The 18125-nt window shown below is 37.7% G+C and overlaps 1 long non-coding RNA gene across 2 annotated transcripts; it reads left to right on the plus strand.

Annotated features, from left to right (window-relative positions):
* The first annotated feature begins 2147 nt into the window (after positions 1 to 2147).
* Positions 2148 to 17141, plus strand: LOC135291360 (uncharacterized). 2 transcript variants are annotated; one of them, XR_010354169.1, is made up of 5 exons: positions 2148 to 2241; positions 3563 to 3723; positions 10197 to 10345; positions 10441 to 16024; positions 16839 to 17141. It is a non-coding gene; the product is annotated as an uncharacterized LOC135291360 (long non-coding RNA). The 2 variants fall into 2 exon arrangements; XR_010354170.1 differs by lacking the exon at positions 10197 to 10345.
* Positions 17142 to 18125: the final 984 nt, after the last annotated feature.

The following is an 18125-nucleotide window of genomic DNA, read 5'->3' on the forward strand; positions in this document are numbered from 1 at the left end:
CCTGGATGGTCTTTTCATTATTTTTTCCCTTTTAACTTTGACAAAGACACAGAGGTAATAGCCCTTTAAGAATAGTGCTGTAAATATTATCACTATTCTGATGAGGGCAAGGGCTTGACATCTTATTTCTTTCAAGTAGCATCACTGAGATCATGTGCAAGACTAGCTCAGAGAAACTACTGTGAGCTGAAATGCTAACGTGGCAGCAGCAAACACTTTTTCCAGGCTATGACATACAACTGCTGAACCTACCAGAATAATTTGAGGGACCTGTTTAGATTGCAGACCGACATAGGATGTGGTTAGTCTATCAACAGCTACAGCATTTTCTCTGATTGGAAAGGTCTGAGCAGCTGAAAGATGACACTTTAAACTGTGTTACTGGAAAATCAGTGTTAGGCTTGAAAAAAGTTATTAATCCTACTTTTTGCTACTCTGCTTTCAAAGCACAAACAATTAAACCATCATTATCAATAAATTTTGACCAATGTAAAAAGAGTAATGAAACTTTACTGGACTTTTAAATTTTCAATATTCTTGATTATTTGTTTTTAGAAATGTGATACTGGCATGTGACAGAGGCTTGGCAGAGTTCTACTTTGTGCACATATCTGGAGTTGAATTGAGTCATAAATAATGACCTATGTTCTTTCCATTATGGTTAATGTATATTGTGTGTAAGTGAAAATGAGGAAAAAAGCCTGGAACACAAATAGATAGAATTATTCAACCTGATTGAAACACAGTGAGCCCAAAGACTGAAAAATTGTGACTGCTTAATTTTAAAGGTCATTTTTATGTATCATGTCTGAACGTCGTACATCAAGAATTTTGCCCATTGTCAGCCTGTTTGACAGATTTGAGAAAAAAAAAAAGGTTGGATTATTACATATAAGTATTTATATTTTTGATGGTGTTGTCAATTTTCCTGTTTGGTGTTCCTTAGCTTCAGTCTGAAAACCTTTGAGGTAACTCAGATGGTGTGTTTGCATTGCTTGCTAATAGTTCAAGCATCTAAGTCATCTGAAAGAGATTTCTGTCTTTTTATTCTAAGATGATACATATTTATCTGTCACTTCTCATTGAAGGAGAGCTAAAAACTAAAATTCAAAGAATTGTGAGCAAGGTTGGAGAAGAAATTTCACTTCTATTTTGTTAAATAACAAGGCATAGAAAGACTGTGTTGTTAAAACATTCCCAAATAGCTGTGAATGGTTCATTTTTCAAAAAAAATCACCTTAAGGAAACCCATCACTATAAGCATACACACCCTCTTATTCTCTTCAACTGAAGTCAGTATTAGAAGACAAATGCCTTTTTTCCATAATTCTTCCATCTGTATAAATACTATTTTTGATATGTTATTTGATAACTTCAAACTTGTAACATAAAATAACTGAAGCCATCTATGGTAAAGAATTTACAGAAATATTAAGAAACAATCAATCTAAAGTCCTGTTTTTTCTTCTCACTATGGTTCCTCTATCTGTAAAATAAAAACCGGATAATTAGTTACGCTGTGACATATTTGCAAGTATGCAGATGGGAATCTCTGCATAGAAACCAGGTATTTTTACTATTTTTACTTTTAATAACTTTAAAGTTAGCAATATTGAGTAAAATCTGTGTTTTGGGAAACCAGCTTATAAGCAGAACTTTTGCTAATTTCGACACTCTAATAGAGATGCAGATAAATGTAAATACACATTTGTATTTCTCTTCATAGTCTGTCCAAGCAGCTGAACAGCTGTACAGCATTTGAGAAACCCATGTTACAGCACTTTCCTTTTAGACTCTAATAGGAGACAGGATTCTAGATGGATGATGATCAGCACTAGACAGTCTGAAAAGGTGTTCCTGAAAATTTGAAACCCCAGGAAAATGTTCATGATAATCTGGATAATTCATGCAACCAGTATATACATTTTCACTCTACACGTGTCCTCTGACATCATTCTTGGCCTTTAGAACAGAAAATGAGGGCCTAATAAAAGTTTCCAGATTTCCATAGATAAAGTTGCCTTCCAACAGACATGGGTTTAACTGTACCTAAAGCATTCCAGGAAAATTCTTTTTATGTGTACTGGTTTTGCATGGCCTGTTTTGGTAGCGGGAGGGACCTGCAGGGGTGGCTTCTGTGAGGAGCTGCCAGAAGCTTCTTCCATGTCCAGCAGAGCCAGTCCCTGGTGGCTCCAAAAATGGAAGTGCTGCTGGCCAAGGCTGGGCCAATTTGAAATTGTGGTAATGTTTCTCTGATAACATATTTAAGAAGAAATCGAACCAAAATTGTGGTGCAGTTGTAATACTGAGCAGAGAAGAGTGGAGTAAGAACATGCGGGAAAACAGCTCTGCAGACACGGGGTCAGTGAAGGAGGAGGGGCAGGAGCTGCTCTGGGAGCCAGAGCCGAGATTCCCCGGCAGCCTGGGGAGCAGCCCTTGGGGAGGCAGCTGTGCCCCTGCAGGACAGGGAGGTGCACAGGAACACAGAGATCATCTGCAGCCCTGGAGGAGCCCACGCAGAGCAGGTGGATGTGTCTGAGAGGAGCCTGTAGCTGTGGGAGCTCTGTGGGAAGAGGGCCCTGCTCCCAGGCTGGGGCAGCCTGTCCCTGAAGGACTGCACCCCACAGAACAGTGACCCACTGCTGCAGTGTTTGAGGGGTGCTGCTGCCCATGGCATGGACTCACACTTTAGTAACCGGCAGGGAGCTGCTGTCCATGAGATGGAGCCATGCTGGAGAAGTTCATGGAGAGCTGTCTCCTGTGGGAGGGACCCCATGGTGCACAGGGGAATGACTCCTCTCCCTCAGCAGCGAGAAGCCCTGGGTGATGAACTGACCACAGCCCCCATTCCCTGTCTCCTTGCACTGCTGGAGGTAGAGCAGGGAAGGAGGGAATTGGGTGGCAAAGGTGTTTCTAAGGGTTTCTTTGACTTCTCATTATCCTACTCTGATTTTGTTAGTAGTAAATTCACTTCATATCTGTAAGTTGAGCCTGTTTTGCCCGTGACGGTATTTGGTGAGTTATCTCTCCTGGTCCTTATCTCAACCCATGGACCCTTCCTTACATTTTCTCTCCTCTGTGCAGCTGTGGAGAGGAGTTAGTGAACAGTTTGGATGGGGGGCTGGCATCTGGCATCAACCCAAAACATTGCCTTTTCCTTTGTTCGAATATCAAAACTCTTTATTTAGTTCAGCCTACCTTTTATTAGAAGTAATATAATAAAAGTAATCTTTTATTAGAAGTAATCTCTATTTTCATGTCTGACCTACAGAATAAAATAATGCTTTGTTATGGTAATAAAATGAGTAATATTAACCTCTACAGCAGAGTATAAAACAGTGCTGTAGTATCCCTTTGTATGAATGCTAATTTATGAATATTTACTAAATTTTAACATATCATTGTTCTTCAGGTTGTGAACATCGTGAATAGCAGATTTTCTTAGGGGGGTTGGTATTTTTCTTTGGTATCTTGATTTTACCTATTTGGAGAAAAGAAATGAAGCATAACTTGGGTTGTAGGTAATTCATTGTCCATTCTTTAGCCTAATTCTTTCCTCCAGGCTGACACTAATCCATGGAAAGTGCTGCGAGAAAGTGTGGCCTACAAAATCAGTGAATAAACCAGAAAAATCCATATCCTTTACTGGGACTGGGAGCTGTAAATGCCATGAAGACTCAGCTGTGGGTTTTTGCAGGTTTGAAGTAGTTGGCTACTGTGCAGGTATGCTCCCTCAGGATCACATCTGAAACCAAAATATAAATCAAAACATTTAAATTCATTAATAAGGTTTCATCCATTCCATCTCTTTAAAGATGCCAAAACCACTACCCTTTCCCTTTTTCTTCTTCATTCTATGAATTTACTGAACATACTTTTGTCTGAATAAACTATTTTCTCTACATCAAATAGGAAACTATATGTAACATTAAACCTCATCTGAATTCAGATTCAGTTACAGATTCAGATTACATTAATTTAGATATATTTAATGAAATACTTTTATTAACATGATTCATGCTCTGTTCTTTCTGAAAAATCAAGATTTGTTCCATTTGAGAAGGCAGTATTTCTGACTATGTAGGTGAAGAACCAACAGCAAAAAACCACAATGAAGCTCAAGCATTTCCTGAAAGAATTACCTGTAAATGAGAAGATAGTTACAGACTTCTGTATAGTTTCTGATATTGACTGCTAGATTGTTTATAAAATTACAGATTTCGCTGTTGTTCTAAACCTTTCTAATATTTCTTCACTAGAATAATTTCTATGACTGGTTGGTAGATAAAATACTGACTCTCATTTCTGGATGGATATCTCTTCTACAAAAATGATTTTAGGAAGTTTTGTGAATGTTCTGGAACATATGTACTGGGGAAAAAATGGACTGAGATGAATCTCCTTTTTACTGGGGTTTTTTCAATTTTTTCTGATCAACAAAGGAAAAATATATTTCATGTTTCTGTCCAAGCAAACAGTACTTCATGACAAATATAAAAACTACCTTTCATGTATTATCTGCTGCATATTTGGTTCTATTTCTTTCATGCAAGCCTGGTTAGAAATACAGCATTTCCCTGCCATCTGTTTTACTAGAGTGTTGTGCTAGTAAAACTTGGGAACAAACCTAAACAGAGAACAGCAACATGCTGTCCAAAGCCACCCTATGGCAGACCAACACCTATTATATAAAATTACTGCAGGAATTCAGCCAGTGGAGCTGGATTGCCTGCAGCTTCTAAACACAACTGAAAAACCATAAAAGGCAGGCAGAATTAAAGAGGAAAATGAGAAAGGTATTCATCTTCCTTTTATGCTCTGAAGTACAACAAATACCAACAGAAGGGTGGGAATGTCCTCCAGTAAATTTTGCTGCACTGACATTTTAGTAAATGAACACAGTGACAAGTGTTAGCAGAATTTGTGTCCTCCAGCAGCACAAAATCAATAATTTACACCTACTGCCTGTTAGTCATCTAAGTAGTCAATGATTATATTAAAGGCGTTATATTACACGTAAGTTACACGTGTCAGTTTTTGGCACTTCCCTGATGGAGAACTTTTACAGAATTTTAGATTACTGTAGAAGGCCTTCATACCTTGGATATAAATGGATGAAGTAATGGGCAAGTAAAATCTATAGAAAGGGGAAACTGGTCTTTATTAGACTAACTAATAAAGTTGGAAAAAACAGGCAAGTGTTATCCTTTCATTAACTTATTTTGAAATAATTTTTATAGAACTATATCTCTTTCAGTCTACTGAATTTGATTATTTTCTCCTTGTAGTTTACCTTTTAAATTTTTGGTCTTTTTGTGAGATCCTAATTTCAAAATTAAATTCATTTAGGTTGCAAAAGTCTCTCAGATAGAATTAGCTGTGGAAAGTTCTGCCTGTGTTCAAATTCTCCAAATTTCTCTTTATAAAAGTATTAGTACTGGCAAGTCAGAGCATGCCTCCCATTTATTACCTGACTTTTTTGACTGTAACTTCATTGCAGTATTCTTCAAATTTCCATGCAAAATCAACTTTATGTCTGATTTCTTTAATAATTTCATATTTAGCATTTTAATTTCAATAGCTGGAGTAAAAACTGACACTGGAGTATTTCCATATATAGCATATATATCTGAAATAATATTCAGATCAGTGGAAAAGATAGGATCACTTTTCCTTTTATCGATGGTATTTACTTCTGAGAGTCGTAGCTCTTGTTCCTGGCATACTACAATGATTTGTGGTTTCTTTTAAAGCACACTTCCATGCAGACATGCTTTGCATTTTTGCTGGTAAAGCAAGCACAAGAATCCACAAAGAGGAATTAAGGTGCCTGGTTCACACATCTCTTCTATTCCACAGAGGCCATCCAAGCAGTTCCACAGCCCTCTTCCAGCCCCAGCAAGTCAGAAAGCTGAGGGAGGATGCATTGTTTCTGATTTTCTTTTCTGTTTCTTTTTCTTCTCTCTCTTTTTTTTTTTTTTTTTTTTTTTTAATTCAACTGAACACTTTTTGTTTCATACTGGGTGTTATTATACCTTGTTACATCTTTGATGTTATAAAACCCTGGGCATGAAGTCCAGCTAAATTACCAAGAAAATTCTAGACCATATTAGCTGCTTTTTTTGTGGATAAAAATTGCAGCTCCGGAATGGGATCTTCATAATTCTCAGGGAAAGGGAAAAAAAAAAGAGGAAAAATCATTCTTGGAAGCATACAGATTTATGTTACCCTGTCGCACAGCAGAAATTAAGAACAAAATCATGAAGCAGGTTCTTATAACTGTTTTCCTCTGAGTACTGGTGGATTACAAACAGGCCTGAATGTAATTCAAGAGAAACAGCAGTAAGTGGTGGAAAGGGGGTGGTTTGTGAAATGGCTGCAGCTTTGACTGCAGTAAAGTGAGACTCGCCACCTGTAACTGAATCCTGGTCAATGGAAACCTCTATTTATTTTTATGTGCCGCTTATGGATGGTGAGAATGCATGGCTTTTGGTTTTTTAAAATGCTCCCTTCACTCTTTGGTAGTGACAGGAACTGCCTACGGGGCTGCTGTTTATGTGCTCTACCTCTTCCAACTTTTGGTCATATAATTCACTTGTTTACAATTACTATGGCAACGCTGACTGCTATGGCAACACTTAGTAAACTGACACTAGAAAAGAAATGTTAAAAGAAAATAAAAGAGAAAAGGAATAAAAGGAAACACATCTTGCAGTAAATTGCAGGAAGATAAAACATTTTTACTCCAGCTCACTTGTTGCAGGACCAGATTCCATTCCCCTTTCTCACTCAGGGAGTTAAGGCTTAGGCCTGATTAAGGAGAAAAAAGCTAACAAAATTGATCAGACTATCCTAATTTACCCCATGAGGTTAAGTTTCTCACTTCTGCAGAGCTCTTTTTAATTCTCACTATACTGCTGACAAAAACCCCCTTCATTTAAATAGACCTTAATTTAAAATCTGTTACCATTGCTGTTTTTACAAGTTACAAGGATCATTCAAGTTAAAAGTACCAGATAATTTTTAGTGTATTTAGTTTCAAAAAGCTTCTGTACAGAGAGTCAAATGAGCTGAGCAAATATTTTGTAGGGGGAAGACTGAGATGCAGAAGCCTCACTTAGAGAAACATACGCTTAGTACATGTAGTGTCATGAATTGCAGTTAACAGCATAGGCATGACACCACCTTATGCTTGTTCCTAGCCATAGAAAATGTCAAAAAGACAGTCATAGTCTTATGTTCAGAAATGTTCTGTGAGAGACATCAAGTTATCTTAAATCCTAAATTAAAACACATGCAACCCAAATCTATTACAGAAATATTTCATCACTACTGTGTTCAGTCTCAGAAGGCTCAAAATAACCTGAATATCTTGGTTTTGTTCATATAATAAACAGTTACCAGCATGGTCATATTTATAAATATTTTAAGTTTCAATTTAGGCTTTAAGTTTCAAATTAAATTCCAGGTCACAGGGTGGAAAACCATATTCTACTCATTTAAAAAATTATAGCTCTTAGTAGGTTGTGTCTGTTTCTTGGACTGAAGACTTCTCAACCTATGCATTTCTATTTTTATGGTTTTTATAAATTATGTAGAAATTATGAACCTTCTCCAAAAGTGTCCTTATTAGGTTATGTTAACAGAAATCCTAACTTCAGAAGGAAGGGTAGAGATTGAGCCTGGGTTTGAGGACAGAGCACCACAGGAAAACTGGAAGGCGTGACCCTTCTGAGAGCACACGGTATCTTTGTGAACATCTTAAGGCTGTGCATGAAGTAATGGGATACCTCAGCTGCCAGCATGGACAAGTCTTTTGTAATGCTTAAAAGACAGGCTGTAAGACATGTAAGGCAGATCTTTAGGGGAGTAGAGTAGAGGCTCTTAGACATCACTGTGACAGAAAGGAAAGAATATAAAGAGTTAGCAATGTATGATCTCTCTTGAATACAAATAGAGTGGGATTTTTAATCTGCCAAACTAACAAACAAGATGTGCCAAAACAAAAACAAAAAAATGGCAACTTTTTTAATTCTCATAACTTTTTTTTTTCATTTTCAAGAAGTCTCTATGTAACCTACAAAATAAGCAGCCCAGAAGTATCACAGGTAATTTTTATGTTAGTAACTTTGTAAACAGGAGCCTAAACTCAGAATTTATGGCTAACACACAAGGAAGCCATTTATTCCACATAGATTTGTAATATACTCTTAACAACCAAACAAACCAATGAAAACCTAGTTCGGAAAGCAATATATTCAGTAAGGAAATCAGATAATCTTTTTTATACATCATGTATGAAGACTGTATTATATGAGAAGATACGAGCTAGCACTGTTCAAAAACATGGTTTTATTTCAAAAACTATTCTCTAAAAAACATCTTTAAGTAATGTCAGGTCTGAGCTGACAAGTTGCCTGGACTACTTTACAGACAAAAGTAATCACATATAAGTATTTCATTCCTTTTCTCCACCCCTTCACTACAATAAAATAAGCTATTAAAACATTGAAATACTTTCTGCAATCTTTCTTGAGTTCTTTGCTAATCTCATTCATGAGGTGAGATCCAAAAAATTAGGTTGGTATTACAATGCTTAATGCTTCAGTGCCTAAAAGTAAGAATCCAAGGTGCTGATAAATTCTCTATACAGTGACTGAGAGGGAATTAGACCAATTTAAGTAGCAGCCAGTCCAAGAATAAGGTAATACGTCCAGAGGGCAGGAAATGCTAAGGAAAAAGAAATCCCAGAATTCTGTGCCTTGCCTACCTGAAAGTTGCATTTATGAAACTTCAGAACTCAGAGCCCTAGGTCACCTATGGTGCTGACACATTTACCTGGGGACACACTTCCTAGTCATGGAGGTGACTGAGCTGAAAATTTGCAGTTTTGTTATTGATGCCACAATTTAATTCTCAGCCAGATCAGTCCCTCAAACTGGCCAACTGTTTAGCTTGGCTGGAATTCATTCTGGCAAAAAAAAGTCTTTGGACAGCAAGCTGAGCAAAGGCTTACAGAAATCAAGGCGCTGCAGATTAAGGATATATAATGGTACAGCGAAGGGCAGCTAAAGCTCAGTGCTGCTAACAGGCAGAACAGCTCTCCTCTTGGCCTGTGGGTGTTTGCTCCTTCCCTTGCATTAGCAATGGTTCTTCCCTGGCACTGCAGTCACCCCTATCGGGAAGCTGAACTGACTTAAACCAACATTATAGGGGGATAAAAACTGCATCATCAGATCTTCCCAATGTCTCTGCATCCACTCACATAATGTGCAAACCACTGAGGAGGGCAGGGGAGTCGGAGAAGTGAGACAAGGGCAGGACAATACAGGGAGCGAAGAGGAGAGAGGTTGGACTTGCTGCTGGAATGTCAGAACTGTTTGAGGTATAGTTTAAATCATACCAGCTGTTATCAACAAAAACCAAAGTTGAGAATTTCTACATTGACATGCAGATCATTGTTTTCTCCTAAAAGTGTAAAATGATGTAAGTAAAGACTGACAGTTTTATCTTTAGCGCAGAAATCTAGTGATTTAAACACTTTCCTTGTCGTTGGAAAATGCTGGTTGTGCTCTGTTTTCGGGGAGAGGGCTATTTTGGTGTTGCATCATGCAAGAAATACAATTGTGAAATCTGTTCAGAGTACTTTGGTTTTTGTAGAGTCAATAAAGATGTCTATAGAAAGCATCCTGGTTTTCATCATAGGGTAAATAAGATAACTACAAAATCATGTGGGAAACAAATGAGATTTTTTTAAAACCATATATGCAGTTAATTCTGTAAATATAAACCTTCTTTCTATAAAATTATTTTACTCCGCATTGCTGTCTGTAATATTTTAATGCTTGTTTTGTCTAGAAATACAATCTGTCCCAACACAAGAGCAGATAAATTCAAATAGATTTTTTTTTTACTCTGTCCACTCTTTGGAGTATAGCTATGACCTTATCTTCTTCTTCTTTGGACTCTAACTTTATTCTGGATACACAAATCTCTGAGTAGTGAGTACTAACTAGCAACTCTTTCTTTACTTTTCCTCAGTTTCGGAACTTAATATGCAACATTAGTTAGCCCTAAAAAGTTTCTCCAGGTTTTAAGGCATTCAGTCGATTGCCTACTTATTGTTAGGAGTCTTTATAGACATCCAAGTGCTAACAAATGCAAAATAAAAGAACCTGTTTTTCATGTTGCCAAAGGAAAACTTCAGACCAAAGGAAAAGCCTGAAAAGAAATATTTGTCCAAGATTCTCTAAATGTCACTGAGGATGTGATTTCTAGTAATTGAGTTCTGGTAATGGCATTTCCTGCATTTTCACACACGACCTTCAGCTGAAACAATTTGTAAGTAAAATTACAGTGTGTAGTCATTGCTAATGTTTTAATCATGTTATGCAGACACTGAAGTCACAGATTCTAATTTTTTTTATTTTACCCCTTCAGAAGAAGATGAAGCAGAATAGAAATAAATTTCAAGCATTAATTAATTAAGTCCTGTTTTCTTTTTTGCATCTCTCATGTCTCTAAGTGTGGTTGTAGGACAAGAATCACACCCTTTCCAATGTTTGGGAAGCCTAAAAAAACTTATTATACCTCTTTTGTTTTTAGTCCCCATCTTTGGGAAAATCAAAATAAGAATTTAGGCTCTCAAAGAGTAACTTCTGCAGAACTTGAATGTTTGCATTTGTTTAAGCAACATCTGCAGTTTCAAATGTTTTAAACCAAAATTATTTACCTGTCCAAACTTGACATGCTCTGCATTCCAGATGCACTTTCAGCTATGCAGCTCTCACCTGAGGCCACTTGGAACCCACAGCAAGACATCCCTGTGCCTAAGTCCTTAGAGCAAAAGAAAGAAATAAATAAGGGGAGAAAAGGGAAAAAAAAAAGTGTGCTCTGCAATAGAGAAAGTGAAGCTAATATTTATTCAGAGATGAAAATTCTGAGTGAAGAAAAGAATTTGTCCTGAGGGTTTATGCAGCACAGAAGTGGGTGTAAATGATTCTTATCTTCTCCAAATTTGCCCAGTAATTTGAATTCCTTCTAGACATTGAATTAGGATATCTTAACACCAAATTATTCCTGTAGCTGGCATGACTAGTTTCCTAGCCATTTTTATTCACAAGATCAGACTTTTCTTAAGTTGTTCCCTTATAAAGTATAAGTTTACACAGTTAAAAAACAGAACAGAACACTATCTCCTAAAGCTAAATTCTCTACAGGAACCTTAAGGAAATAAAGTGGCAAAGGTCTTTGAATTAAATCCTGTTGAAACTGGTTGTGTTCGGAGCATCAATTTTGTATATACTAAACACCTGTCTCTTTAAAAATTTTATATTATGCAAGCCCAATTCTGATGTTTATGAATTGCATGTACTACTCCAAGCTTGTTCTTTTGTGACTTCAGATCCAAATGGACTCATTGTTTTCCTTCATCAAATACTTGTGTTGATTTAAGTTTACTAACAGGGTGAAGAGATGCTTTTAATAGTGATTGAATTGTGGTAATATTGATATCTGAAGCACAAGAAGTAATGCACCACTGCCCTGGAAGATCTGAGTATTTTTCCTCCCTGTATCAGCAACATCTTTGCCTCGGTATTCTTTATATGTCACATTTTACACTTTTCAAAAGAAAAGCCACTATGTTCCTGCGTGAGTAATTAACTTCCAGCACCAATACATACCCTGTGGTCTACACCCTAATGCCCAAGTCTGCCCTGGTGGATTTCAAGACAGGGACTGGAAATAGACTTGAGTCTATTCTGTGATGATGCACATCTCAGGCCATCTTTAGAGAACATTACATTCACTTCAGCAAAATATAAGTTTGGTAACTGAAGTTAGTTTTGATCCCCTTTACTGTTAGCTAGCTTGTGGTTTTTATCTGTAGTATGTTGCTGCCCAAATTACATCTTTTTAAGACTTTTGAGGTAATGTCCTCAACACAAGCCAAGCACATGCCAACACAATGACAAATCAGTGTGATTTAAGGCCTTGCTGCACAAGACTTTGTCCAGTGAAATTTTGAATATCTCCGTTGACAGGGACTCCACAACTTCTCTGGTCCCTGTTTCAAAGTCTATCACCATCTCATTAAAAAAATCTCATAAAGTCCCTTGTTCCAACTTGTGTCCATTGGCTTTTGTTCTTCCACTGGGCACATCTGGGATGAGAATGCATCTGTCTTCTCTACATTCCCCCAGAGGTGAAATATTTCAAGGTAGCAGTAAGATCTACCTCTTTTTTGCCTTTTTTGAAAGCAGAACCACCCCAGTTCTCTCCTCATATGTCACATGTGTTCCATCTCCATGATCGGCTTCACAGCTCTCTGCTGGACTTCTCCAGTGTGTTGATGTCTTTCTTGCACTTGGGAGTGCAAGAGCACTGTAGTCCAACAGAGGTATAGCTAGTGCCAAATAAAGGAGAATAATGGGCTTCTTTGACCTACTAGTTACACTCTAAAAGTCATCTTGTTAATGTAGTTGGCCTCCTGCAAGGGCACACTAACATATCGTGCTAAAATATGCTGTTCCTATGAGAGATAAACCTACCTTATGACACTGAGTTACAAGGCCAGCAACAGCAAAGCTTCTGTTTGGACAGTACACTTAAATTTTATTATCAGGCTTCTCTTTGATTTTAAACAAAACAATTATGGATCTCTTATACTTCACCACACACCTTAGGAGACATTCTCCACTGAAGATGGCTCTTACTTCCTAAGGGAAAAATAATACAAAATAGTATTTGATCCCAAAGACTAAAGAGTGTAATAGGAATGACTGGTTCAAGAGAAGAGATGTAATGAGAAGAAGCAGTGAGAAGTAATGACATGGGAAGAAAGAAAGAGGAACTAATGAAAGGGCAAAATGGGAAATGGTAGGGGAAAGGGCAAGAGAAGTATTGTAGAGGTGAAAGCTGGGAAGAAATAGTCTTTAGTCTTTAAAAGCATCTGGAAAGCCTGGCAACACTAGCAAAGGCCTCTTCTCAAGCCCCAGAGCCTACTGCAAAAACAGACCCTGCTGACCTCCTCTTTCAAACCCTTTTAAAGTTCTAAACACTATAAAATCTATCCTAGTGTTTCAAATAAACTCAGTGACTGCTTGCAGTGCGTGAATCCTTGATCAGTCTTTTGGCTCTGCATAATCAACTTTCCACAGTACACTGAGACTCTGGCATTGCTTCTCAGTGGCCAGTGCCAGCAGCAACCTGAGTTTCAACCATTTTAAATTTGGAAGGATTAAGAATTTAAATCTAAATTCAGTGACTTGTTTAGTCTAAAGAGTTATTCTATGCTTAAAATTTATTTTTTTAACAAAATCACTCAACAAGTCTAGTAGCTGTTCCTAAACCAGCTGAGTTTCTGCTAATTTTGCTTCTCAGCTTTCAAGCTTTATATTCAAACTATCCTCCCATTTTTTAGCCATTTGCCCCAACAGGATCAAACAGGGCATTTTTGTGTAATGAACTCCTTTCTCCATGACCACAGCTTTCACCATGGACAGCAAAAACGTTGCAAATTGGGCTTTATTTATTTATTGTATTTGTTATATAACACCCATCCCCATGTATCTGGCTGCCCTACAAAAGTTAAAAGCAAGAATAAATAAAATAAGGCCATACCCAGTGGCCAGAGAGAAGCAGCTGTTCTGCCAAGAGAAGAGCCAAGAGAAAACAACTCTGAGAAAAAGAGCTGTTGAGAAAATCAAGATAAAATGATCAAAGATGCACCGTCCAGAAAGGTCAGCAGAGTTTATTATTGAAGCTTTCACATGCCCAGTCTGCTTAATTGCCTTTTATAAGCATTTTACAGTGAGCCCTGGAGGCCAATGAAGGTGGGGATGGTGTGCAAACCTATCAATGGAACCAAAAAATGCTCAGCAGATGTCCCAAAGTCACAGGAGTGTGAAAAAAAAATTAATAATGACAGTCAACTGTAACAGCTTAACAAAGATGAGGACACAGTGCATTCATTTGCTAGAGTCACCATCGTAAAGAGTTATGTAAAAGTTACTGTGTTTGCATAGCAGAAACCAACCAAAAGGAAATTAAATTATTTTTACTACTAAAAAGGAAAGACAATATCACAAGTACTGAAGAAAAGTACTTTTTTGCATGGTACAAAAAAGACATTAAAAAGAAAAAAAATAGCACTCCATCTCCCATCCTGAATCTCTTATAGAAATATTAGTAAAGTGCACTTGAAATATGTTTCTCCAAACAGTAGTGTTCTCTGTTCTATTTGTTTAACACAGCAGAATACAGAAAACAGATAAATTTTGAACCCCAGCAGTACATCCATATGATATTAAATTCCTGCACAGTACAAATGCCAGCCAGGTCTCCCCAGCTTTTACTCAGTGTGACTATATGAAGACATTGAGCCCTGTCTGGAAAACACACAGTTTACATTGGAGCCAAGCTGTGTCATCTGTGCCACTGGGCAGGCAGTGAGATTGTTCTGCTCCTCTGCTGTTGCTTTTTCCACATGTTCCCTGCTGAGCTGGCATGCTCCACTAGAGATACCTGCTTGTACTCGAATATATTTCAGGGCACACAGGGGCTGTGTATCCTTTCTGGCTGCAGCTCACACTGCTACAACTCCTATTCATCCTTGGCTACTCCCTGGTGCACCCCTCGCAGTGTTTGCCACACTTTCTCTCTTGCCAGCAGAGCTTTCCTGCAAGCACCTTTTAAAACATTTCAGGTAAATTGAGTCAAATTCACAGGATTCAGTGAGAAACTTGCAGGTATGCATAGTTCAAATAATAAATCCTAACAATTCAAAGCAGAGGTCCAGGCTAATTTACAGTAAGTGAAGTCGATAAAGTAATGACACCACAAATAATACCTGTTGCTCTAAGAAACTTGTATCTCTTCTTTTTTCCTTTTATCACCAAATTCCTAAACACAATTAAAACTTCCTCTACCATGATAGTTGTGGTTTAAAAAGCCTGCCTCTTAAAATTGCAATAAATAACCAGACATATTTTTATCTTCCATCAAATCCCCCCGTAAGGCCTCAGATTCTTGGCAAATTTCCAGGTATAAAGATTTTGTTGCTGTTTCCCATCCCTGTATTCTTTTTAAATGTACTTCCTCCCCAGTCTCCAGACTCAGGAGAAGAGACAGAGAGTGCATGCCATGCAAATGTTACAGCAGAGCCAATTGCCCAACAAATTGATTTGTTTGGTACAACCTACTCTAATCCATGTCTTCAGACAGAAAGCCCTCCAGGGCATAGTCTGTCTCTTTTCTGTTGTTAAATGACACAAAAGGCCCAACCCGCCCTGGGGACCTGGGTGCTATCTGGATTCTCTGAGGTGCTTTATCTCTCTTCATCATCAGGCCATCCCAACAAGACATCATCAGGCTGGGCATAGTCTGCTGAGGCTCTTCAGCATTTGTCATCAGATGTTAAATTCATATAAAAATGAAGTATATTCCTTCTATCTCTTCTGAAAGACCTCCTTGTCCTTAATCTCCCAGTATGTCAGTTCTCAGCACAAGGAAGCCATTGCCAAATCTGGGCCCAATTTAGCACACACAGGATGCTCTAGCTGTTTGCAGCCCAATATAAGCTGGCCTCACAGAAACCAAACCTCCTGATATACCCAGTCAAATGTGGATTTTTGAACGTGCAGAATGTGCAGATGCCATGGTCATGGTGATAAGTACCTGGAACACAAATCCTGTGAGCATTCTGGTTCCACTGCCCATACACAGTTGTGAAATCATCATGCCAATACAGAGTGTTTTCTAAACTGCTCATCACACTAGAACCAAACCAAGCACACACAGAGACTGAACTACCTCTTGTCCATGAAGCAAATATTGGTTTTGATTGCAGGATTGAGGATTTTGGCAGGCTACCAGGGAGCTCCCAGTGTGGTTGCCTGTATGACCCAGGAGTGTATAAGGCTAGAGGGCAAACATAGGATTCCTGCTGTGCCAACATATCAACCTTTGTAAACACAAATATAGAATGAAAAAGAAGAAGCAGCACAACCATATCATGCCATAGGTAAGTGCTGCATTTATTATTCTAGTGCAAATGCTCTGAATAAAAAGATCTTTGTGGGGGTTCCATTGCCTTCATTGCCTTTTCCCTCAAAAATAAAGTATTTCTTTTAAACCCTCAACAGCTGATGGGAATATTTTTTCTCAACTTGATAAAAAATTCCAGAAGGAGAAATCTAGTTTAAAAATGTCTATTTTTTTTTTTTCTTACTGTCTTTTCAGGTTTTATTTTCAGATGTTATGGTGTATGCCAGTTATCAAAGTGTATCTAAAGCATACCTTCATAATGCAGTGTTCAAAGAAAACAGCTCTCCCTGACCCCTCAGTCACCAGGTCCCTGCTGCTGAGCAGGGTGCATTCTGTAGGAATGGTATTTCACATAAAACCTGCGAGGCAAATGAAATTCTAATAATTTGAATTGTCTGTTTTCACTGTTATGATGTAATTAGAACTTCAATTTGAAACTGATCTGAGGAAAACAGATGTTTTTCTCAAGTCATTTCGATTGTCCTCTTTTTAAATTTTGATAGAAGATATGATAATGATGAGAAATACCGGTATAGCTCTTTCAAGCCAGTTTCACTCTTTCAGCTAGCCTGCACTTAAGTTTTATGCTAAATTTCTTCACAATAGACCTGGGAAGAAATAAATAGCTCTTACTGCAAGCTATGTGAAATGTAATGGTTTTTTTCTGAGTTTGCTCAGAGGATACACATTTTTCTGAAAATAAAACAACAAATTTCTTTGCTTCATCTGAATTGCAACTCTCACATTTTCATGTGCTTAGAAACTCAACTTTTCACTCTTCATTCACACAGAATCCACAGGCACCACCGGAATGAGAGCTGTGCCAGGGGTAAGGCAGCTTCAAGATCAAAGTGCAGATTTATCAAGAAAACAATGAAGAATATGAAAACAAAACCACTTTAACTATGCAGAGTCACTGTAGATTCATACCAAGAAGATTTCACTCATTACCACATTTGTGAACAAAAGGGAGAGGCAAGCAAAAAAGGAAAGGCAGAATGACATTAATGAGGCTGCAAAAATGCAGCTGAGAGATTTCTCCCTCAAGTTTCACATGTGTGTAATATAATCAGTGATGGATTAACATGTTGGAAGTGAGAGGTTTGGAAGATTTTCTGAACTCTGGAGACTGTCTGGTTTAAAAGTGGTGTTGTAGCTATTCTGAACAGTCTCTCCACAAATGTTATTGGAGTATCTATGGCAAAAGTATTGCAATATTAAACTTTCTTAAAAACAATCTTGTTTGCTCTTCTTAGAATTTTCAGTGTTAAAATGCAGGAGTGCTTACAGGGAGAAGTTAATGTTTTCCTGTCTGCAAGACTCTTGTTCAAATATACTACAGAATGCTATACTGAGAGCCTCAAAATACTGTAAAAAACATTTTCCAAATGTCATGATTGAGTCAATTTAAGTAAATAAACCAGTGTCAGTAAAACCAGAGAAATTGAATATAAATGTGGTACTGGTGCATTTATTCTTTGATGATCCCTTTTAAGATTTTTCTGCTGCAAATCTATCGGTTCAGAGCTTTTTTTTTTGTATAATCACTGACCAGTTTTGTGGTTTACACAGCACTCCTGTGATTCAGAAATGAGAGCAAGTATTGACTTCCACACACTTGAATATAGGAAAAAAGTCAGGGAATGATCTTACATATATTGTTATTAAAGGAAAAAGTAGTGTTAGTAGGGGCAAGGATCTTTTTTGATTGTTTGTTTTGGAATAAATGCAGGAATAGAAGGATATTATTAGTATTGTAATGCTGGCAGGACATAACCTCCTCAGGTCTGGCAGCTCTCATTAATTCCAAGTAAAACTGTGTCTGCTTTCTCTGCCCTGTGGTAGAACTAACATTCCTGTCCAGAGAGTGAAAGGCTTCAAAGATGTTAGCATGAGAAGAATAGTTTTAAGATTAGCACATATAAGCACAGCATTGTGCTTACTCTATGGCAGCATCCAGATTTCACTGATGTTTCATTCAGGATCTTTTTGATCTGTTGATAGCAGGAGGAAGGGGCAAGTAAACAGGCAGAGCCATCCTTTGCTTCTTTGGAAATACTTCTATATCCTGTGCCAAT

The sequence above is a fragment of the Passer domesticus genome, chromosome Z, assembly GCF_036417665.1.
Source record: "Passer domesticus isolate bPasDom1 chromosome Z, bPasDom1.hap1, whole genome shotgun sequence".
In the NCBI taxonomy this organism is placed as follows: Eukaryota; Metazoa; Chordata; class Aves; order Passeriformes; family Passeridae; genus Passer; species Passer domesticus.